The sequence below is a fragment of the Schistocerca cancellata genome, chromosome 2, assembly GCF_023864275.1.
Source record: "Schistocerca cancellata isolate TAMUIC-IGC-003103 chromosome 2, iqSchCanc2.1, whole genome shotgun sequence".
Taxonomy (NCBI): domain Eukaryota; kingdom Metazoa; phylum Arthropoda; class Insecta; order Orthoptera; family Acrididae; genus Schistocerca; species Schistocerca cancellata.
Window position 1 is genome coordinate 1,053,759,595 of NC_064627.1, and position 18,362 is coordinate 1,053,777,956.

The following is an 18,362-nucleotide window of genomic DNA, read 5'->3' on the forward strand; positions in this document are numbered from 1 at the left end:
GAATGAGGAGGCTATTTCTTATTGTTCATTTTTCAATCATTTTTGTTTGCATTTCACCTGATGGTTTTGATGCGTCTGTGAGGATATTATGCGCTGCAGAAGAAAAATATTTTTCATTTCTTTTATCTGACTTACAGCAGTGATGCATTTCGTTTCTCACATGGAAGTGACAATGTTATTTTAATTTCCTTTCCCTACCTTCTTCTTATGAACTTCGGAGTGGGTTTTTAGTTTGTCTTCTCCAAGCGCATCTTGTTCTCCAAGAATGGAATGGCATTTATTGTGTTTTATTGTGTTTTATTTTTTACAAAGAAGAACTCTCTTAAGACTTTTAGTTACTAGTCGCCTGTGGCTTCTTTTAGGATGGAGATTTTATTTTGTTATTTTCACCGTTTGAAGATGTACGGTGTCTTTTATTGTGCATTACATGGATTGACAGCGGATTTGACTATGTGGAAGGATTTATTGATTTTTATTTATTTATTGATTTATTGATTTCACACCACGATCCACAAGAGAAGCCGTCAGCGACGAGCATATACCACAACAGATATGATAGCGTTGAAGCTCGCCGATGAAGGCACACTTTGGTGAGAGCAAGGAGGGCTATAAGGGGAGTTGGGAGGCCCTAAAAAAAAAAAAAAAAAAATAAAAAAAAAAAAAAAAAAAAAAAAAAAAAGAAAAAAAAAAAAAAAAAAAAAGTGGTAGAATGCTCGCCTGCCACGCGGGCGGCCCGGGTTCGATTCCCGGCCGATGCATCGTTTTGTTTTCTTCTCCGATAGTGGTGCTGCGTGTCTTTCGCACTCGAACTGCGTGAGCCATGAGAATGAACCGCGGGATTCCGTGTGGAAAGAAGCAATCATGCAGCGCGCATGACTGCTCGTTTGGACTCTTGCGTGCTATTGTACATACTGGCGTCGGCCTAGCATCGCAAGTTGCCTGCCGCGCCGGGAATGCACGTGTAGCAACAGAAAAAATGAGCCAGGGAGTGCAGACTCTCTACCACTGGTATTCCAGAAGCTGTGGCGATCGCCTGCCTCGGTAGCGCAGTAGGCAGCGCGTAAGTCTCATAATCTTAAGGTCGTGAGTTCGATCCTCACCCGGGGCATTTAATTTACTATCGTTCACAGCTAAGTCGACGACTCTGGGGTTGCGAAGGAGCGAAACACTTAGTAGTTTGTTATCCACAAGGCTTCAACGACTCAGCGTGAAAATGTTTACATCCCGTTATTACTAGTTGCAGTTCTTTTGTAAAATTTTCAAGAAAAAAAGTACTAGTAATAAAACTGAATTTCGTATGATATAACATGTAAAGTCACACAATGTATGACCTGCTATATAATGACAGGCAGCAGGTCTTTACTTGCGAAATAAGTAAATAAATACTACTACTTACAGCTTTGCTTTTCCTCCTACCGCTGCAACAACGAGGCCAAAAGCAAAGGACTGTGACTTTTGCCATACGCGAGAAGATGCTCGCAAACAGGGAAAGTGCGTAACGGAAAGCGAGTGGCTGGGGGTGTAAACCCGGAGAAGAATGTGCACGTCCGGTGTGGTCTAGTGGCTAGGATACCTGGCTTTCACCCAGGAGGCCCGGGTTCGATTCCCGGTACCGGAATGGAATTTTTTCGGAACAAATGACGACAAGTTTTGACCGTGCGAAATGCTGTTTCACGTCCTCCTCGCATTATAGCTACTGGTTCGTAAACGTCAGCTGACAACAGGCGAGAGAAACGGGCACGCAACGAAATTACTACGAGCAGCGGCATAGAGGGAGAAGAGACGCTGGTCCACTGTTGGATTGCTGCCATAGAAATGTTACATGGCAATACGCAGAGCAATTCCCGCGAAGCAATGGGAGACTGTCTGCAGCGAGGCCCGTTAGCTCAGTTGGTTAGAGCGTCGTGCTAATAACGCGAAGGTCGTGGGTTCGATCCCCCCACGGGCCACTGCGATTTTACTATTTCAAAAAGGCAACGCCGATTTCCCCGGGGAAGTATGGTGACAAAGAAATCGTCACATTGTGTGGGAGCTGATAGGGGACCCGAACGCGACTTGTCGGGACGCGCTAAAACATTTCACTGGTCACAGCACGCTGAACACACAGTTTCTCGTCCGATCACCACAACTGCGCGACGTTGGGCGTTGTCAGTGCTTGGGCGGGTGACCGCCTGCGAACATAGGGCACTGTCGACAGTTTCAATTCGTATTTCTCTTTCCTCTTCGGTTTCGGAGCTGCAGCGCTATTCGGTCAAGGGCACTGGCGCCACGTTTTGCCTCTCGGTATGCCAAGTCGCGCCGTGCGGCCACAGTGAAATGAAGGAGCGTGTTGTAAAATTTTCAACAAAGAAAAAAAAAAGAAATCTACTAGTAATAAAACGGAATTTGCCTGACAGAACATGTAAAATCAGACAATACATGATAACAGGCAGCAGGTATTTACTTGTGGCATAAGTAATGTTGTGCCCGCCTCGCCATACCTCTCTCAGTCGTTTCGCGTGCTTGTCCTTTTGATATAGGCCGATTGGAGAGCGTCAGCTCTCGCGTCAGCTGAGCAAAGTCGAGACAAGTCGAGACTCAAGGGGAATCGACGCACACGCTATAGGGTGTAAGATGGCGAAAGAAACATTAATTTAAGGACGTGTGGCAAAAGTACTCATACGCAAAAGTTAAAGCCTGCTGCGGTGGCCGGGAATCGAACCCGGATCAACTGCTTGGAAGGCAACTATGCTGACCATTACACCACCACCGCACAGTTGCCTTCCGCGCCTCGCCAGCCGCGCTGTGTCTGCTTCCCGCCTGTCGGCGGCGGCAGAAGGTGGTCGTAGCTGTAGGCGCGTTACGGGGTAGGCGAGCTCATCCAGGCAGCGTCTCTACGCACATTTCGCGTCCTTTGGCAAGAGTCGTCGCGTGCGTGCGCCACAAGAGTACTTAGACGATCATTTTTAAGCAGTGCAGTGCAGGATTCAGCGTCTGTAGCAATCTCTCGAGAGGATGCGACGGCGCTGGACGGCAGTCCCACTTTCCCCTCAGACGTCTGCCGCGGAAAGCACCAGGAAGCTGTGAACTAGCTGAGCATCGGTGGTTCAGTGGTAAAATGCTCGCCTGCCACGCGGGCGGCCCGGGTTCGATTCCCGGCCGATGCATCGTTTTGTTTTCTTCTCCGATAGTGGTGCTGCGTGTCTTTCGCACTCGAACTGCGTGAGCCATGAGAATGAACCGCGGGATTCCGTGTGGAAAGAAGCAATCATGCAGCGCGCATGACTGCTCGTTTGGACTCTTGCGTGCTATTGTACATACTGGCGTCGGCCTAGCATCGCAAGTTGCCTGCCGCGCCGGGAATGCACGTGTAGCAACAGAAAAAATGAGCCAGGGAGTGCAGACTCTCTACCACTGGTATTCGGTACTTAGCAAGATTCCAGAAGCTGTGGCGATCGCCTGCCTCGGTAGCGCAGTAGGCAGCGCGTAAGTCTCATAATCTTAAGGTCGTGAGTTCGATCCTCACCCGGGGCATTTAATTTACTATCGTTCACAGCTGAGTCGACGACTCTGGGGTTGCGAAGGAGCGAAACACTTAGTAGTTTGTTATCCACAAGGCTTCAACGACTCAGCGTGAAAATGTTTACATCCCGTTATTACTAGTTGCAGTTCTTTTGTAAAATTTTCAAGAAAAAAAGTACTAGTAATAAAACTGAATTTCGTATGATATAACATGTAAAGTCACACAATGTATGACCTGCTATATAATGACAGGCAGCAGGTCTTTACTTGCGAAATAAGTAAATAAATATTACTACTTACAGCTTTGCTTTTCCTCCTACCGCTGCAACAACGAGGCCAAAAGCAAAGGACTGTGACTTTTGCCATACGCGAGAAGATGCTCGCAAACAGGGAAAGTGCGTAACGGAAAGCGAGTGGAGGGGGTGTAAACCCGGAGAAGAATGTGCACGTCCGGTGTGGTCTAGTGGCTAGGATACCTGGCTTTCACCCAGGAGGCCCGGGTTCGATTCCCGGTACCGGAATGGAATTTTTTCGGAACAAATGACGACAAGTTTTGACCGTGCGAAATGCTGTTTCACGTCCTCCTCGCATTATAGCTACTGGTTCGTAAACGTCGGCTGACAACAGTCGAGAGAAACGGGCACGCAACGAAATTACTACGAGCAGCGGCATAGAGGGAGAAGAGACGCTGGTCCACTGTTGGATTGCTGCCATAGAAATGTTACATGGCAATACGCAGAGCAATTCCCGCGAAGCAATGGGAGACTTTCTGCACCGAGGCCCGTTAGCTCAGTTGGTTAGAGCGTCGTGCTAATAACGCGAAGGTCGTGGGTTCGATCCCCCCACGGGCCACTACGATTTTACTATTTCAAAAAGGCAACGCCGATTTCCCCGTGGAAGTATGGTGACAAAGAAATCGTCACATTGTGTGGGAGCTGATAGGGGACCCGAACGCGACTTGTCGGGACGCGCTAAAACATTTCACTGGTCACAGCACGCTGAACACACAGTTTCTCGTCCGATCACCACAAGTGCGCGACGTTGGGCGTTGTCAGTGCTTGGGCGGGTGACCGCCTGCGAACATAGGGCACTGTCGACAGTTTCAATTCGTATTTCTCTTTCCTCTTCGGTTTCGGAGCTGCAGCGCTATTCGGTCAAGGGCACTGGCGCCACGTTTTGCCTCTCGGTATGCCAAGTCGCGCCGTGCGGCCACAGTGAAATGAAGGAGCGTGTTGTAAAATTTTCAACAAAGAAAAAAAAAAAGAAATCTACTAGTAATAAAACGGAATTTGCCTGACAGAACATGTAAAATCAGACAATACATGATAACAGGCAGCAGGTATTTACTTGTGGCATAAGTAATGTTGTGCCCGGCTCGCCGTATCTCTCTCAGTCGTTTCGCGTGCTTGTCCTTTTGATATAGGCCGATTGGAGAGCGTCAGCTCTCGCGTCAGCTGAGCAAAGTCGAGACAAGTCGAGACTCAAGGGGAATCGACGCACACGCTATAGGGTGGCGTGCAGCGGGTCAGATGGGGAAAGAAACATTAATTTAAGGACGCGTGGCAAAAGTACTCATACGCAAAAGTAAAAGCCTGCTGCGGTGGCCGGGAATCGAACCCGGATCAACTGCTTGGAAGGCAACTATGCTTACCATTACACCACCACCGCACAGTTCCCTTCCGCGCCTCGCCAGCCGCGCTGTGTCTGCTTCCCGCCTGTCGGCGGCGGCAGAAGGTGGTCGTAGCTGTAGGCGCGTTACGGGGTAGGCGAGCTCATCCAGGCAGCGTCTCTACGCACATTTCGCGTCCTTTGGCAAGAGTCGTCGCGTGCGTGCGCCACAAGAGTACTTAGACGATCATTTTTAAGCAGTGCAGTGCAGGATTCAGCGTCTGTAGCAATCTCTCGAGAGGATGCGACGGCGCTGGACGGCAGTCCCACTTTCCCCTCAGACGTCTGCCGCGGAAAGCACCAGGAAGCTGTGAACTAGCTGAGCATCGGTGGTTCAGTGGTAGAATGCTCGCCTGCCACGCGGGCGGCCCGGGTTCGATTCCCGGCCGATGCATCGTTTTGTTTTTTTCTCCGATAGTGGTGCTGCGTGTCTTTCGCACTCGAACTGCGTGAGCCATGAGAATGAACCGCGGGATTCCGTGTGGAAAGAAGCAATCATGCAGCGCGCACGACTGCTCGTTTGGACTCTTGCGTGCTATTGTACATACTGGCGTCGGCCTAGCATCGCAAGTTGCCTGCCGCGCCGGGAATGCACGTGTAGCAACAGAAAAAATGAGCCAGGGAGTGCAGACTCTCTACCACTGGTATTCGGTACTTAGCAAGATTCCAGAAGCTGTGGCGATCGCCTGCCTCGGTAGCGCAGTAGGCAGCGCGTAAGTCTCATAATCTTAAGGTCGTGAGTTCGATCCTCACCCGGGGCATTTAATTTACTATCGTTCACAGCTGAGTCGACGACTCTGGGGTTGCGAAGGAGCGAAACACTTAGTAGTTTGTTATCCACAAGGCTTCAACGACTCAGCGTGAAAATGTTTACATCCCGTTATTACTAGTTGCAGTTCTTTTGTAAAATTTTCAAGAAAAAAAGTACTAGTAATAAAACTGAATTTCGTATGATATAACATGTAAAGTCACACAATGTATGACCTGCTATATAATGACAGGCAGCAGGTCTTTACTTGCGAAATAAGTAAATAAATATTACTACTTACAGCTTTGCTTTTCCTCCTACCGCTGCAACAACGAGGCCAAAAGCAAAGGACTGTGACTTTTGCCATACGCGAGAAGATGCTCGCAAACAGGGAAAGTGCGTAACGGAAAGCGAGTGGAGGGGGTGTAAACCCGGAGAAGAATGTGCACGTCCGGTGTGGTCTAGTGGCTAGGATACCTGGCTTTCACCCAGGAGGCCCGGGTTCGATTCCCGGTACCGGAATGGAATTTTTTCGGAACAAATGACGACAAGTTTTGACCGTGCGAAATGCTGTTTCACGTCCTCCTCGCATTATAGCTACTGGTTCGTAAACGTCGGCTGACAACAGTCGAGAGAAACGGGCACGCAACGAAATTACTACGAGCAGCGGCATAGAGGGAGAAGAGACGCTGGTCCACTGTTGGATTGCTGCCATAGAAATGTTACATGGCAATACGCAGAGCAATTCCCGCGAAGCAATGGGAGACTTTCTGCACCGAGGCCCGTTAGCTCAGTTGGTTAGAGCGTCGTGCTAATAACGCGAAGGTCGTGGGTTCGATCCCCCCACGGGCCACTACGATTTTACTATTTCAAAAAGGCAACGCCGATTTCCCTGGGGAAGTATGGTGACAAAGAAATCGTCACATTGTGTGGGAGCTGATAGGGGACCCGAACGCGACTTGTCGGGACGCGCTAAAACATTTCACTGGTCACAGCACGCTGAACACACAGTTTCTCGTCCGATCACCACAAGTGCGCGACGTTGGGCGTTGTCAGTGCTTGGGCGGGTGACCGCCTGCGAACATAGGGCACTGTCGACAGTTTCAATTCGTATTTCTCTTTCCTCTTCGGTTTCGGAGCTGCAGCGCTATTCGGTCAAGGGCACTGGCGCCACGTTTTGCCTCTCGGTATGCCAAGTCGCGCCGTGCGGCCACAGTGAAATGAAGGAGCGTGTTGTAAAATTTTCAACAAAGAAAAAAAAAAGAAATCTACTAGTAATAAAACGGAATTTGCCTGACAGAACATGTAAAATCAGACAATACATGATAACAGGCAGCAGGTATTTACTTGTGGCATAAGTAATGTTGTGCCCGGCTCGCCGTATCTCTCTCAGTCGTTTCGCGTGCTTGTCCTTTTGATATAGGCCGATTGGAGAGCGTCAGCTCTCGCGTCAGCTGAGCAAAGTCGAGACAAGTCGAGACTCAAGGGGAATCGACGCACACGCTATAGGGTGGCGTGCAGCGGGTAAGATGGGGAAAGAAACATTAATTTAAGGACGCGTGGCAAAAGTACTCATACGCAAAAGTAAAAGCCTGCTGCGGTGGCCGGGAATCGAACCCGGATCAACTGCTTGGAAGGCAACTATGCTTACCATTACACCACCACCGCACAGTTCCCTTCCGCGCCTCGCCAGCCGCGCTGTGTCTGCTTCCCGCCTGTCGGCGGCGGCAGAAGGTGGTCGTAGCTGTAGGCGCGTTACGGGGTAGGCGAGCTCATCCAGGCAGCGTCTCTACGCACATTTCGCGTCCTTTGGCAAGAGTCGTCGCGTGCGTGCGCCACAAGAGTACTTAGACGATCATTTTTAAGCAGTGCAGTGCAGGATTCAGCGTCTGTAGCAATCTCTCGAGAGGATGCGACGGCGCTGGACGGCAGTCCCACTTTCCCCTCAGACGTCTGCCGCGGAAAGCACCAGGAAGCTGTGAACTAGCTGAGCATCGGTGGTTCAGTGGTAGAATGCTCGCCTGCCACGCGGGCGGCCCGGGTTCGATTCCCGGCCGATGCATCGTTTTGTTTTTTTCTCCGATAGTGGTGCTGCGTGTCTTTCGCACTCGAACTGCGTGAGCCATGAGAATGAACCGCGGGATTCCGTGTGGAAAGAAGCAATCATGCAGCGCGCACGACTGCTCGTTTGGACTCTTGCGTGCTATTGTACATACTGGCGTCGGCCTAGCATCGCAAGTTGCCTGCCGCGCCGGGAATGCACGTGTAGCAACAGAAAAAATGAGCCAGGGAGTGCAGACTCTCTACCACTGGTATTCGGTACTTAGCAAGATTCCAGAAGCTGTGGCGATCGCCTGCCTCGGTAGCGCAGTAGGCAGCGCGTAAGTCTCATAATCTTAAGGTCGTGAGTTCGATCCTCACCCGGGGCATTTAATTTACTATCGTTCACAGCTGAGTCGACGACTCTGGGGTTGCGAAGGAGCGAAACACTTAGTAGTTTGTTATCCACAAGGCTTCAACGACTCAGCGTGAAAATGTTTACATCCCGTTATTACTAGTTGCAGTTCTTTTGTAAAATTTTCAAGAAAAAAAGTACTAGTAATAAAACTGAATTTCGTATGATATAACATGTAAAGTCACACAATGTATGACCTGCTATATAATGACAGGCAGCAGGTCTTTACTTGCGAAATAAGTAAATAAATATTACTACTTACAGCTTTGCTTTTCCTCCTACCGCTGCAACAACGAGGCCAAAAGCAAAGGACTGTGACTTTTGCCATACGCGAGAAGATGCTCGCAAACAGGGAAAGTGCGTAACGGAAAGCGAGTGGAGGGGGTGTAAACCCGGAGAAGAATGTGCACGTCCGGTGTGGTCTAGTGGCTAGGATACCTGGCTTTCACCCAGGAGGCCCGGGTTCGATTCCCGGTACCGGAATGGAATTTTTTCGGAACAAATGACGACAAGTTTTGACCGTGCGAAATGCTGTTTCACGTCCTCCTCGCATTATAGCTACTGGTTCGTAAACGTCGGCTGACAACAGTCGAGAGAAACGGGCACGCAACGAAATTACTACGAGCAGCGGCATAGAGGGAGAAGAGACGCTGGTCCACTGTTGGATTGCTGCCATAGAAATGTTACATGGCAATACGCAGAGCAATTCCCGCGAAGCAATGGGAGACTTTCTGCACCGAGGCCCGTTAGCTCAGTTGGTTAGAGCGTCGTGCTAATAACGCGAAGGTCGTGGGTTCGATCCCCCCACGGGCCACTACGATTTTACTATTTCAAAAAGGCAACGCCGATTTCCCTGGGGAAGTATGGTGACAAAGAAATCGTCACATTGTGTGGGAGCTGATAGGGGACCCGAACGCGACTTGTCGGGACGCGCTAAAACATTTCACTGGTCACAGCACGCTGAACACACAGTTTCTCGTCCGATCACCACAAGTGCGCGACGTTGGGCGTTGTCAGTGCTTGGGCGGGTGACCGCCTGCGAACATAGGGCACTGTCGACAGTTTCAATTCGTATTTCTCTTTCCTCTTCGGTTTCGGAGCTGCAGCGCTATTCGGTCAAGGGCACTGGCGCCACGTTTTGCCTCTCGGTATGCCAAGTCGCGCCGTGCGGCCACAGTGAAATGAAGGAGCGTGTTGTAAAATTTTCAACAAAGAAAAAAAAAAAGAAATCTACTAGTAATAAAACGGAATTTGCCTGACAGAACATGTAAAATCAGACAATACATGATAACAGGCAGCAGGTATTTACTTGTGGCATAAGTAATGTTGTGCCCGGCTCGCCGTATCTCTCTCAGTCGTTTCGCGTGCTTGTCCTTTTGATATAGGCCGATTGGAGAGCGTCAGCTCTCGCGTCAGCTGAGCAAAGTCGAGACAAGTCGAGACTCAAGGGGAATCGACGCACACGCTATAGGGTGGCGTGCAGCGGGTAAGATGGGGAAAGAAACATTAATTTAAGGACGCGTGGCAAAAGTACTCATACGCAAAAGTAAAAGCCTGCTGTGGTGGCCGGGAATCGAACCCGGATCAACTGCTTGGAAGGCAACTATGCTTACCATTACACCACCACCGCACAGTTCCCTTCCGCGCCTCGCCAGCCGCGCTGTGTCTGCTTCCCGCCTGTCGGCGGCGGCAGAAGGTGGTCGTAGCTGTAGGCGCGTTACGGGGTAGGCGAGCTCATCCAGGCAGCGTCTCTACGCACATTTCGCGTCCTTTGGCAAGAGTCGTCGCGTGCGTGCGCCACAAGAGTACTTAGACGATCATTTTTAAGCAGTGCAGTGCAGGATTCAGCGTCTGTAGCAATCTCTCGAGAGGATGCGACGGCGCTGGACGGCAGTCCCACTTTCCCCTCAGACGTCTGCCGCGGAAAGCACCAGGAAGCTGTGAACTAGCTGAGCATCGGTGGTTCAGTGGTAGAATGCTCGCCTGCCACGCGGGCGGCCCGGGTTCGATTCCCGGCCGATGCATCGTTTTGTTTTTTTCTCCGATAGTGGTGCTGCGTGTCTTTCGCACTCGAACTGCGTGAGCCATGAGAATGAACCGCGGGATTCCGTGTGGAAAGAAGCAATCATGCAGCGCGCACGACTGCTCGTTTGGACTCTTGCGTGCTATTGTACATACTGGCGTCGGCCTAGCATCGCAAGTTGCCTGCCGCGCCGGGAATGCACGTGTAGCAACAGAAAAAATGAGCCAGGGAGTGCAGACTCTCTACCACTGGTATTCGGTACTTAGCAAGATTCCAGAAGCTGTGGCGATCGCCTGCCTCGGTAGCGCAGTAGGCAGCGCGTAAGTCTCATAATCTTAAGGTCGTGAGTTCGATCCTCACCCGGGGCATTTAATTTACTATCGTTCACAGCTGAGTCGACGACTCTGGGGTTGCGAAGGAGCGAAACACTTAGTAGTTTGTTATCCACAAGGCTTCAACGACTCAGCGTGAAAATGTTTACATCCCGTTATTACTAGTTGCAGTTCTTTTGTAAAATTTTCAAGAAAAAAAGTACTAGTAATAAAACTGAATTTCGTATGATATAACATGTAAAGTCACACAATGTATGACCTGCTATATAATGACAGGCAGCAGGTCTTTACTTGCGAAATAAGTAAATAAATATTACTACTTACAGCTTTGCTTTTCCTCCTACCGCTGCAACAACGAGGCCAAAAGCAAAGGACTGTGACTTTTGCCATACGCGAGAAGATGCTCGCAAACAGGGAAAGTGCGTAACGGAAAGCGAGTGGAGGGGGTGTAAACCCGGAGAAGAATGTGCACGTCCGGTGTGGTCTAGTGGCTAGGATACCTGGCTTTCACCCAGGAGGCCCGGGTTCGATTCCCGGTACCGGAATGGAATTTTTTCGGAACAAATGACGACAAGTTTTGACCGTGCGAAATGCTGTTTCACGTCCTCCTCGCATTATAGCTACTGGTTCGTAAACGTCGGCTGACAACAGTCGAGAGAAACGGGCACGCAACGAAATTACTACGAGCAGCGGCATAGAGGGAGAAGAGACGCTGGTCCACTGTTGGATTGCTGCCATAGAAATGTTACATGGCAATACGCAGAGCAATTCCCGCGAAGCAATGGGAGACTTTCTGCACCGAGGCCCGTTAGCTCAGTTGGTTAGAGCGTCGTGCTAATAACGCGAAGGTCGTGGGTTCGATCCCCCCACGGGCCACTACGATTTTACTATTTCAAAAAGGCAACGCCGATTTCCCTGGGGAAGTATGGTGACAAAGAAATCGTCACATTGTGTGGGAGCTGATAGGGGACCCGAACGCGACTTGTCGGGACGCGCTAAAACATTTCACTGGTCACAGCACGCTGAACACACAGTTTCTCGTCCGATCACCACAAGTGCGCGACGTTGGGCGTTGTCAGTGCTTGGGCGGGTGACCGCCTGCGAACATAGGGCACTGTCGACAGTTTCAATTCGTATTTCTCTTTCCTCTTCGGTTTCGGAGCTGCAGCGCTATTCGGTCAAGGGCACTGGCGCCACGTTTTGCCTCTCGGTATGCCAAGTCGCGCCGTGCGGCCACAGTGAAATGAAGGAGCGTGTTGTAAAATTTTCAACAAAGAAAAAAAAAAAGAAATCTACTAGTAATAAAACGGAATTTGCCTGACAGAACATGTAAAATCAGACAATACATGATAACAGGCAGCAGGTATTTACTTGTGGCATAAGTAATGTTGTGCCCGGCTCGCCGTATCTCTCTCAGTCGTTTCGCGTGCTTGTCCTTTTGATATAGGCCGATTGGAGAGCGTCAGCTCTCGCGTCAGCTGAGCAAAGTCGAGACAAGTCGAGACTCAAGGGGAATCGACGCACACGCTATAGGGTGGCGTGCAGCGGGTAAGATGGGGAAAGAAACATTAATTTAAGGACGCGTGGCAAAAGTACTCATACGCAAAAGTAAAAGCCTGCTGCGGTGGCCGGGAATCGAACCCGGATCAACTGCTTGGAAGGCAACTATGCTTACCATTACACCACCACCGCACAGTTCCCTTCCGCGCCTCGCCAGCCGCGCTGTGTCTGCTTCCCGCCTGTCGGCGGCGGCAGAAGGTGGTCGTAGCTGTAGGCGCGTTACGGGGTAGGCGAGCTCATCCAGGCAGCGTCTCTACGCACATTTCGCGTCCTTTGGCAAGAGTCGTCGCGTGCGTGCGCCACAAGAGTACTTAGACGATCATTTTTAAGCAGTGCAGTGCAGGATTCAGCGTCTGTAGCAATCTCTCGAGAGGATGCGACGGCGCTGGACGGCAGTCCCACTTTCCCCTCAGACGTCTGCCGCGGAAAGCACCAGGAAGCTGTGAACTAGCTGAGCATCGGTGGTTCAGTGGTAGAATGCTCGCCTGCCACGCGGGCGGCCCGGGTTCGATTCCCGGCCGATGCATCGTTTTGTTTTTTTCTCCGATAGTGGTGCTGCGTGTCTTTCGCACTCGAACTGCGTGAGCCATGAGAATGAACCGCGGGATTCCGTGTGGAAAGAAGCAATCATGCAGCGCGCACGACTGCTCGTTTGGACTCTTGCGTGCTATTGTACATACTGGCGTCGGCCTAGCATCGCAAGTTGCCTGCCGCGCCGGGAATGCACGTGTAGCAACAGAAAAAATGAGCCAGGGAGTGCAGACTCTCTACCACTGGTATTCGGTACTTAGCAAGATTCCAGAAGCTGTGGCGATCGCCTGCCTCGGTAGCGCAGTAGGCAGCGCGTAAGTCTCATAATCTTAAGGTCGTGAGTTCGATCCTCACCCGGGGCATTTAATTTACTATCGTTCACAGCTGAGTCGACGACTCTGGGGTTGCGAAGGAGCGAAACACTTAGTAGTTTGTTATCCACAAGGCTTCAACGACTCAGCGTGAAAATGTTTACATCCCGTTATTACTAGTTGCAGTTCTTTTGTAAAATTTTCAAGAAAAAAAGTACTAGTAATAAAACTGAATTTCGTATGATATAACATGTAAAGTCACACAATGTATGACCTGCTATATAATGACAGGCAGCAGGTCTTTACTTGCGAAATAAGTAAATAAATATTACTACTTACAGCTTTGCTTTTCCTCCTACCGCTGCAACAACGAGGCCAAAAGCAAAGGACTGTGACTTTTGCCATACGCGAGAAGATGCTCGCAAACAGGGAAAGTGCGTAACGGAAAGCGAGTGGAGGGGGTGTAAACCCGGAGAAGAATGTGCACGTCCGGTGTGGTCTAGTGGCTAGGATACCTGGCTTTCACCCAGGAGGCCCGGGTTCGATTCCCGGTACCGGAATGGAATTTTTTCGGAACAAATGACGACAAGTTTTGACCGTGCGAAATGCTGTTTCACGTCCTCCTCGCATTATAGCTACTGGTTCGTAAACGTCGGCTGACAACAGTCGAGAGAAACGGGCACGCAACGAAATTACTACGAGCAGCGGCATAGAGGGAGAAGAGACGCTGGTCCACTGTTGGATTGCTGCCATAGAAATGTTACATGGCAATACGCAGAGCAATTCCCGCGAAGCAATGGGAGACTTTCTGCACCGAGGCCCGTTAGCTCAGTTGGTTAGAGCGTCGTGCTAATAACGCGAAGGTCGTGGGTTCGATCCCCCCACGGGCCACTACGATTTTACTATTTCAAAAAGGCAACGCCGATTTCCCTGGGGAAGTATGGTGACAAAGAAATCGTCACATTGTGTGGGAGCTGATAGGGGACCCGAACGCGACTTGTCGGGACGCGCTAAAACATTTCACTGGTCACAGCACGCTGAACACACAGTTTCTCGTCCGATCACCACAAGTGCGCGACGTTGGGCGTTGTCAGTGCTTGGGCGGGTGACCGCCTGCGAACATAGGGCACTGTCGACAGTTTCAATTCGTATTTCTCTTTCCTCTTCGGTTTCGGAGCTGCAGCGCTATTCGGTCAAGGGCACTGGCGCCACGTTTTGCCTCTCGGTATGCCAAGTCGCGCCGTGCGGCCACAGTGAAATGAAGGAGCGTGTTGTAAAATTTTCAACAAAGAAAAAAAAAAAGAAATCTACTAGTAATAAAACGGAATTTGCCTGACAGAACATGTAAAATCAGACAATACATGATAACAGGCAGCAGGTATTTACTTGTGGCATAAGTAATGTTGTGCCCGGCTCGCCGTATCTCTCTCAGTCGTTTCGCGTGCTTGTCCTTTTGATATAGGCCGATTGGAGAGCGTCAGCTCTCGCGTCAGCTGAGCAAAGTCGAGACAAGTCGAGACTCAAGGGGAATCGACGCACACGCTATAGGGTGGCGTGCAGCGGGTAAGATGGGGAAAGAAACATTAATTTAAGGACGCGTGGCAAAAGTACTCATACGCAAAAGTAAAAGCCTGCTGCGGTGGCCGGGAATCGAACCCGGATCAACTGCTTGGAAGGCAACTATGCTTACCATTACACCACCACCGCACAGTTCCCTTCCGCGCCTCGCCAGCCGCGCTGTGTCTGCTTCCCGCCTGTCGGCGGCGGCAGAAGGTGGTCGTAGCTGTAGGCGCGTTACGGGGTAGGCGAGCTCATCCAGGCAGCGTCTCTACGCACATTTCGCGTCCTTTGGCAAGAGTCGTCGCGTGCGTGCGCCACAAGAGTACTTAGACGATCATTTTTAAGCAGTGCAGTGCAGGATTCAGCGTCTGTAGCAATCTCTCGAGAGGATGCGACGGCGCTGGACGGCAGTCCCACTTTCCCCTCAGACGTCTGCCGCGGAAAGCACCAGGAAGCTGTGAAGTAGCTGAGCATCGGTGGTTCAGTGGTAGAATGCTCGCCTGCCACGCGGGCGGCCCGGGTTCGATTCCCGGCCGATGCATCGTTTTGTTTTTTTCTCCGATAGTGGTGCTGCGTGTCTTTCGCACTCGAACTGCGTGAGCCATGAGAATGAACCGCGGGATTCCGTGTGGAAAGAAGCAATCATGCAGCGCGCACGACTGCTCGTTTGGACTCTTGCGTGCTATTGTACATACTGGCGTCGGCCTAGCATCGCAAGTTGCCTGCCGCGCCGGGAATGCACGTGTAGCAACAGAAAAAATGAGCCAGGGAGTGCAGACTCTCTACCACTGGTATTCGGTACTTAGCAAGATTCCAGAAGCTGTGGCGATCGCCTGCCTCGGTAGCGCAGTAGGCAGCGCGTAAGTCTCATAATCTTAAGGTCGTGAGTTCGATCCTCACCCGGGGCATTTAATTTACTATCGTTCACAGCTGAGTCGACGACTCTGGGGTTGCGAAGGAGCGAAACACTTAGTAGTTTGTTATCCACAAGGCTTCAACGACTCAGCGTGAAAATGTTTACATCCCGTTATTACTAGTTGCAGTTCTTTTGTAAAATTTTCAAGAAAAAAAGTACTAGTAATAAAACTGAATTTCGTATGATATAACATGTAAAGTCACACAATGTATGACCTGCTATATAATGACAGGCAGCAGGTCTTTACTTGCGAAATAAGTAAATAAATATTACTACTTACAGCTTTGCTTTTCCTCCTACCGCTGCAACAACGAGGCCAAAAGCAAAGGACTGTGACTTTTGCCATACGCGAGAAGATGCTCGCAAACAGGGAAAGTGCGTAACGGAAAGCGAGTGGAGGGGGTGTAAACCCGGAGAAGAATGTGCACGTCCGGTGTGGTCTAGTGGCTAGGATACCTGGCTTTCACCCAGGAGGCCCGGGTTCGATTCCCGGTACCGGAATGGAATTTTTTCGGAACAAATGACGACAAGTTTTGACCGTGCGAAATGCTGTTTCACGTCCTCCTCGCATTATAGCTACTGGTTCGTAAACGTCGGCTGACAACAGTCGAGAGAAACGGGCACGCAACGAAATTACTACGAGCAGCGGCATAGAGGGAGAAGAGACGCTGGTCCACTGTTGGATTGCTGCCATAGAAATGTTACATGGCAATACGCAGAGCAATTCCCGCGAAGCAATGGGAGACTTTCTGCACCGAGGCCCGTTAGCTCAGTTGGTTAGAGCGTCGTGCTAATAACGCGAAGGTCGTGGGTTCGATCCCCCCACGGGCCACTACGATTTTACTATTTCAAAAAGGCAACGCCGATTTCCCTGGGGAAGTATGGTGACAAAGAAATCGTCACATTGTGTGGGAGCTGATAGGGGACCCGAACGCGACTTGTCGGGACGCGCTAAAACATTTCACTGGTCACAGCACGCTGAACACACAGTTTCTCGTCCGATCACCACAAGTGCGCGACGTTGGGCGTTGTCAGTGCTTGGGCGGGTGACCGCCTGCGAACATAGGGCACTGTCGACAGTTTCAATTCGTATTTCTCTTTCCTCTTCGGTTTCGGAGCTGCAGCGCTATTCGGTCAAGGGCACTGGCGCCACGTTTTGCCTCTCGGTATGCCAAGTCGCGCCGTGCGGCCACAGTGAAATGAAGGAGCGTGTTGTAAAATTTTCAACAAAGAAAAAAAAAAAGAAATCTACTAGTAATAAAACGGAATTTGCCTGACAGAACATGTAAAATCAGACAATACATGATAACAGGCAGCAGGTATTTACTTGTGGCATAAGTAATGTTGTGCCCGGCTCGCCGTATCTCTCTCAGTCGTTTCGCGTGCTTGTCCTTTTGATATAGGCCGATTGGAGAGCGTCAGCTCTCGCGTCAGCTGAGCAAAGTCGAGACAAGTCGAGACTCAAGGGGAATGACAAGTCGAGACTCAAGGGGAATCGACGCACACGCTATAGGGTGGCGTGCAGCGGGTAAGATGGGGAAAGAAACATTAATTTAAGGACGCGTGGCAAAAGTACTCATACGCAAAAGTAAAAGCCTGCTGCGGTGGCCGGGAATCGAACCCGGATCAACTGCTTGGAAGGCAACTATGCTTACCATTACACCACCACCGCACAGTTCCCTTCCGCGCCTCGCCAGCCGCGCTGTGTCTGCTTCCCGCCTGTCGGCGGCGGCAGAAGGTGGTCGTAGCTGTAGGCGCGTTACGGGGTAGGCGAGCTCATCCAGGCAGCGTCTCTACGCACATTTCGCGTCCTTTGGCAAGAGTCGTCGCGTGCGTGCGCCACAAGAGTACTTAGACGATCATTTTTAAGCAGTGCAGTGCAGGATTCAGCGTCTGTAGCAATCTCTCGAGAGGATGCGACGGCGCTGGACGGCAGTCCCACTTTCCCCTCAGACGTCTGCCGCGGAAAGCACCAGGAAGCTGTGAACTAGCTGAGCATCGGTGGTTCAGTGGTAGAATGCTCGCCTGCCACGCGGGCGGCCCGGGTTCGATTCCCGGCCGATGCATCGTTTTGTTTTTTTCTCCGATAGTGGTGCTGCGTGTCTTTCGCACTCGAACTGCGTGAGCCATGAGAATGAACCGCGGGATTCCGTGTGGAAAGAAGCAATCATGCAGCGCGCACGACTGCTCGTTTGGACTCTTGCGTGCTATTGTACATACTGGCGTCGGCCTAGCATCGCAAGTTGCCTGCCGCGCCGGGAATGCACGTGTAGCAACAGAAAAAATGAGCCAAGGGAGTGCAGACTCTCTACCCACTGGTATTCGGTACTTAGCAAGATTCCAGAAAGCTGTGGGCGATCGCCTGCCTCGGTTAGCGCAGTAGGCAGCGCGTAAGTCTCATAATCTTAAGGTCGTGAGTTCGATCCTCACCCGGGGCAATTTAATTTACTATCGTTCACAGCTGAGTCGACGACTCTGGGGTTGCGAAGGAGCGAAACACTTAGTAGTTTGTTATCCACAAGGCTTCAACGACTCAGCGTGAAAATGTTTACATCCCGTTATTACTAGTTGCAGTTCTTTTGTAAAATTTTCAAGAAAAAAAGTACTAGTAATAAAACTGAATTTCGTATGATATAACATGTAAAGTCACACAATGTATGACCTTGCTATATAATGACAGGCAGCAGGTCTTTACTTGCGAAATAAGTAAATAAATATTACTACTTACAGCTTTGCTTTTCCTCCTACCCGCTGCAA

At 50.5% G+C, this 18,362-nt stretch overlaps 36 non-coding genes across 36 annotated transcripts; 29 read left to right on the forward strand and 7 right to left on the reverse strand.

The window, feature by feature from the left end:
- Positions 1-1,035: 1,035 nt before the first annotated feature.
- Positions 1,036-1,108, forward strand: Trnam-cau (transfer RNA methionine (anticodon CAU)). Its single transcript has one exon. It is a non-coding gene; the product is annotated as a tRNA-Met (tRNA).
- A 438-nt stretch (positions 1,109-1,546) lies between these two features.
- On the forward strand, positions 1,547-1,618 carry Trnae-uuc (transfer RNA glutamic acid (anticodon UUC)). The gene has a single exon. It is a non-coding gene; the product is annotated as a tRNA-Glu (tRNA).
- Positions 1,619-1,875: 257 nt separating this feature from the next.
- Positions 1,876-1,949, forward strand: Trnai-aau (transfer RNA isoleucine (anticodon AAU)). The gene has a single exon. It is a non-coding gene; the product is annotated as a tRNA-Ile (tRNA).
- Positions 1,950-2,680: 731 nt separating this feature from the next.
- Trnag-ucc (transfer RNA glycine (anticodon UCC)) lies at positions 2,681-2,752 on the reverse strand. The gene has a single exon. It is a non-coding gene; the product is annotated as a tRNA-Gly (tRNA).
- Positions 2,753-3,075: 323 nt separating this feature from the next.
- On the forward strand, positions 3,076-3,146 carry Trnag-gcc (transfer RNA glycine (anticodon GCC)). The gene has a single exon. It is a non-coding gene; the product is annotated as a tRNA-Gly (tRNA).
- A 294-nt stretch (positions 3,147-3,440) lies between these two features.
- On the forward strand, positions 3,441-3,513 carry Trnam-cau (transfer RNA methionine (anticodon CAU)). The gene has a single exon. It is a non-coding gene; the product is annotated as a tRNA-Met (tRNA).
- A 437-nt stretch (positions 3,514-3,950) lies between these two features.
- Trnae-uuc (transfer RNA glutamic acid (anticodon UUC)) lies at positions 3,951-4,022 on the forward strand. Its single transcript has one exon. It is a non-coding gene; the product is annotated as a tRNA-Glu (tRNA).
- Positions 4,023-4,279: 257 nt separating this feature from the next.
- On the forward strand, positions 4,280-4,353 carry Trnai-aau (transfer RNA isoleucine (anticodon AAU)). Its single transcript has one exon. It is a non-coding gene; the product is annotated as a tRNA-Ile (tRNA).
- Positions 4,354-5,097: 744 nt separating this feature from the next.
- On the reverse strand, positions 5,098-5,169 carry Trnag-ucc (transfer RNA glycine (anticodon UCC)). Its single transcript has one exon. It is a non-coding gene; the product is annotated as a tRNA-Gly (tRNA).
- A 323-nt stretch (positions 5,170-5,492) lies between these two features.
- Positions 5,493-5,563, forward strand: Trnag-gcc (transfer RNA glycine (anticodon GCC)). The gene has a single exon. It is a non-coding gene; the product is annotated as a tRNA-Gly (tRNA).
- Positions 5,564-5,857: 294 nt separating this feature from the next.
- Trnam-cau (transfer RNA methionine (anticodon CAU)) lies at positions 5,858-5,930 on the forward strand. The gene has a single exon. It is a non-coding gene; the product is annotated as a tRNA-Met (tRNA).
- A 437-nt stretch (positions 5,931-6,367) lies between these two features.
- On the forward strand, positions 6,368-6,439 carry Trnae-uuc (transfer RNA glutamic acid (anticodon UUC)). The gene has a single exon. It is a non-coding gene; the product is annotated as a tRNA-Glu (tRNA).
- Positions 6,440-6,696: 257 nt separating this feature from the next.
- On the forward strand, positions 6,697-6,770 carry Trnai-aau (transfer RNA isoleucine (anticodon AAU)). The gene has a single exon. It is a non-coding gene; the product is annotated as a tRNA-Ile (tRNA).
- A 743-nt stretch (positions 6,771-7,513) lies between these two features.
- On the reverse strand, positions 7,514-7,585 carry Trnag-ucc (transfer RNA glycine (anticodon UCC)). Its single transcript has one exon. It is a non-coding gene; the product is annotated as a tRNA-Gly (tRNA).
- A 323-nt stretch (positions 7,586-7,908) lies between these two features.
- Positions 7,909-7,979, forward strand: Trnag-gcc (transfer RNA glycine (anticodon GCC)). Its single transcript has one exon. It is a non-coding gene; the product is annotated as a tRNA-Gly (tRNA).
- A 294-nt stretch (positions 7,980-8,273) lies between these two features.
- Positions 8,274-8,346, forward strand: Trnam-cau (transfer RNA methionine (anticodon CAU)). The gene has a single exon. It is a non-coding gene; the product is annotated as a tRNA-Met (tRNA).
- A 437-nt stretch (positions 8,347-8,783) lies between these two features.
- Trnae-uuc (transfer RNA glutamic acid (anticodon UUC)) lies at positions 8,784-8,855 on the forward strand. Its single transcript has one exon. It is a non-coding gene; the product is annotated as a tRNA-Glu (tRNA).
- A 257-nt stretch (positions 8,856-9,112) lies between these two features.
- Positions 9,113-9,186, forward strand: Trnai-aau (transfer RNA isoleucine (anticodon AAU)). Its single transcript has one exon. It is a non-coding gene; the product is annotated as a tRNA-Ile (tRNA).
- A 744-nt stretch (positions 9,187-9,930) lies between these two features.
- Trnag-ucc (transfer RNA glycine (anticodon UCC)) lies at positions 9,931-10,002 on the reverse strand. Its single transcript has one exon. It is a non-coding gene; the product is annotated as a tRNA-Gly (tRNA).
- Positions 10,003-10,325: 323 nt separating this feature from the next.
- Trnag-gcc (transfer RNA glycine (anticodon GCC)) lies at positions 10,326-10,396 on the forward strand. Its single transcript has one exon. It is a non-coding gene; the product is annotated as a tRNA-Gly (tRNA).
- A 294-nt stretch (positions 10,397-10,690) lies between these two features.
- On the forward strand, positions 10,691-10,763 carry Trnam-cau (transfer RNA methionine (anticodon CAU)). Its single transcript has one exon. It is a non-coding gene; the product is annotated as a tRNA-Met (tRNA).
- Positions 10,764-11,200: 437 nt separating this feature from the next.
- On the forward strand, positions 11,201-11,272 carry Trnae-uuc (transfer RNA glutamic acid (anticodon UUC)). Its single transcript has one exon. It is a non-coding gene; the product is annotated as a tRNA-Glu (tRNA).
- Positions 11,273-11,529: 257 nt separating this feature from the next.
- On the forward strand, positions 11,530-11,603 carry Trnai-aau (transfer RNA isoleucine (anticodon AAU)). Its single transcript has one exon. It is a non-coding gene; the product is annotated as a tRNA-Ile (tRNA).
- Positions 11,604-12,347: 744 nt separating this feature from the next.
- Positions 12,348-12,419, reverse strand: Trnag-ucc (transfer RNA glycine (anticodon UCC)). The gene has a single exon. It is a non-coding gene; the product is annotated as a tRNA-Gly (tRNA).
- A 323-nt stretch (positions 12,420-12,742) lies between these two features.
- Positions 12,743-12,813, forward strand: Trnag-gcc (transfer RNA glycine (anticodon GCC)). Its single transcript has one exon. It is a non-coding gene; the product is annotated as a tRNA-Gly (tRNA).
- A 294-nt stretch (positions 12,814-13,107) lies between these two features.
- On the forward strand, positions 13,108-13,180 carry Trnam-cau (transfer RNA methionine (anticodon CAU)). Its single transcript has one exon. It is a non-coding gene; the product is annotated as a tRNA-Met (tRNA).
- A 437-nt stretch (positions 13,181-13,617) lies between these two features.
- Trnae-uuc (transfer RNA glutamic acid (anticodon UUC)) lies at positions 13,618-13,689 on the forward strand. The gene has a single exon. It is a non-coding gene; the product is annotated as a tRNA-Glu (tRNA).
- A 257-nt stretch (positions 13,690-13,946) lies between these two features.
- On the forward strand, positions 13,947-14,020 carry Trnai-aau (transfer RNA isoleucine (anticodon AAU)). Its single transcript has one exon. It is a non-coding gene; the product is annotated as a tRNA-Ile (tRNA).
- Positions 14,021-14,764: 744 nt separating this feature from the next.
- Trnag-ucc (transfer RNA glycine (anticodon UCC)) lies at positions 14,765-14,836 on the reverse strand. The gene has a single exon. It is a non-coding gene; the product is annotated as a tRNA-Gly (tRNA).
- Positions 14,837-15,159: 323 nt separating this feature from the next.
- On the forward strand, positions 15,160-15,230 carry Trnag-gcc (transfer RNA glycine (anticodon GCC)). Its single transcript has one exon. It is a non-coding gene; the product is annotated as a tRNA-Gly (tRNA).
- A 294-nt stretch (positions 15,231-15,524) lies between these two features.
- On the forward strand, positions 15,525-15,597 carry Trnam-cau (transfer RNA methionine (anticodon CAU)). Its single transcript has one exon. It is a non-coding gene; the product is annotated as a tRNA-Met (tRNA).
- Positions 15,598-16,034: 437 nt separating this feature from the next.
- On the forward strand, positions 16,035-16,106 carry Trnae-uuc (transfer RNA glutamic acid (anticodon UUC)). Its single transcript has one exon. It is a non-coding gene; the product is annotated as a tRNA-Glu (tRNA).
- Positions 16,107-16,363: 257 nt separating this feature from the next.
- Positions 16,364-16,437, forward strand: Trnai-aau (transfer RNA isoleucine (anticodon AAU)). The gene has a single exon. It is a non-coding gene; the product is annotated as a tRNA-Ile (tRNA).
- A 768-nt stretch (positions 16,438-17,205) lies between these two features.
- Trnag-ucc (transfer RNA glycine (anticodon UCC)) lies at positions 17,206-17,277 on the reverse strand. The gene has a single exon. It is a non-coding gene; the product is annotated as a tRNA-Gly (tRNA).
- A 323-nt stretch (positions 17,278-17,600) lies between these two features.
- Trnag-gcc (transfer RNA glycine (anticodon GCC)) lies at positions 17,601-17,671 on the forward strand. Its single transcript has one exon. It is a non-coding gene; the product is annotated as a tRNA-Gly (tRNA).
- Positions 17,672-17,969: 298 nt separating this feature from the next.
- Trnam-cau (transfer RNA methionine (anticodon CAU)) lies at positions 17,970-18,043 on the forward strand. Its single transcript has one exon. It is a non-coding gene; the product is annotated as a tRNA-Met (tRNA).
- Positions 18,044-18,362: the final 319 nt, after the last annotated feature.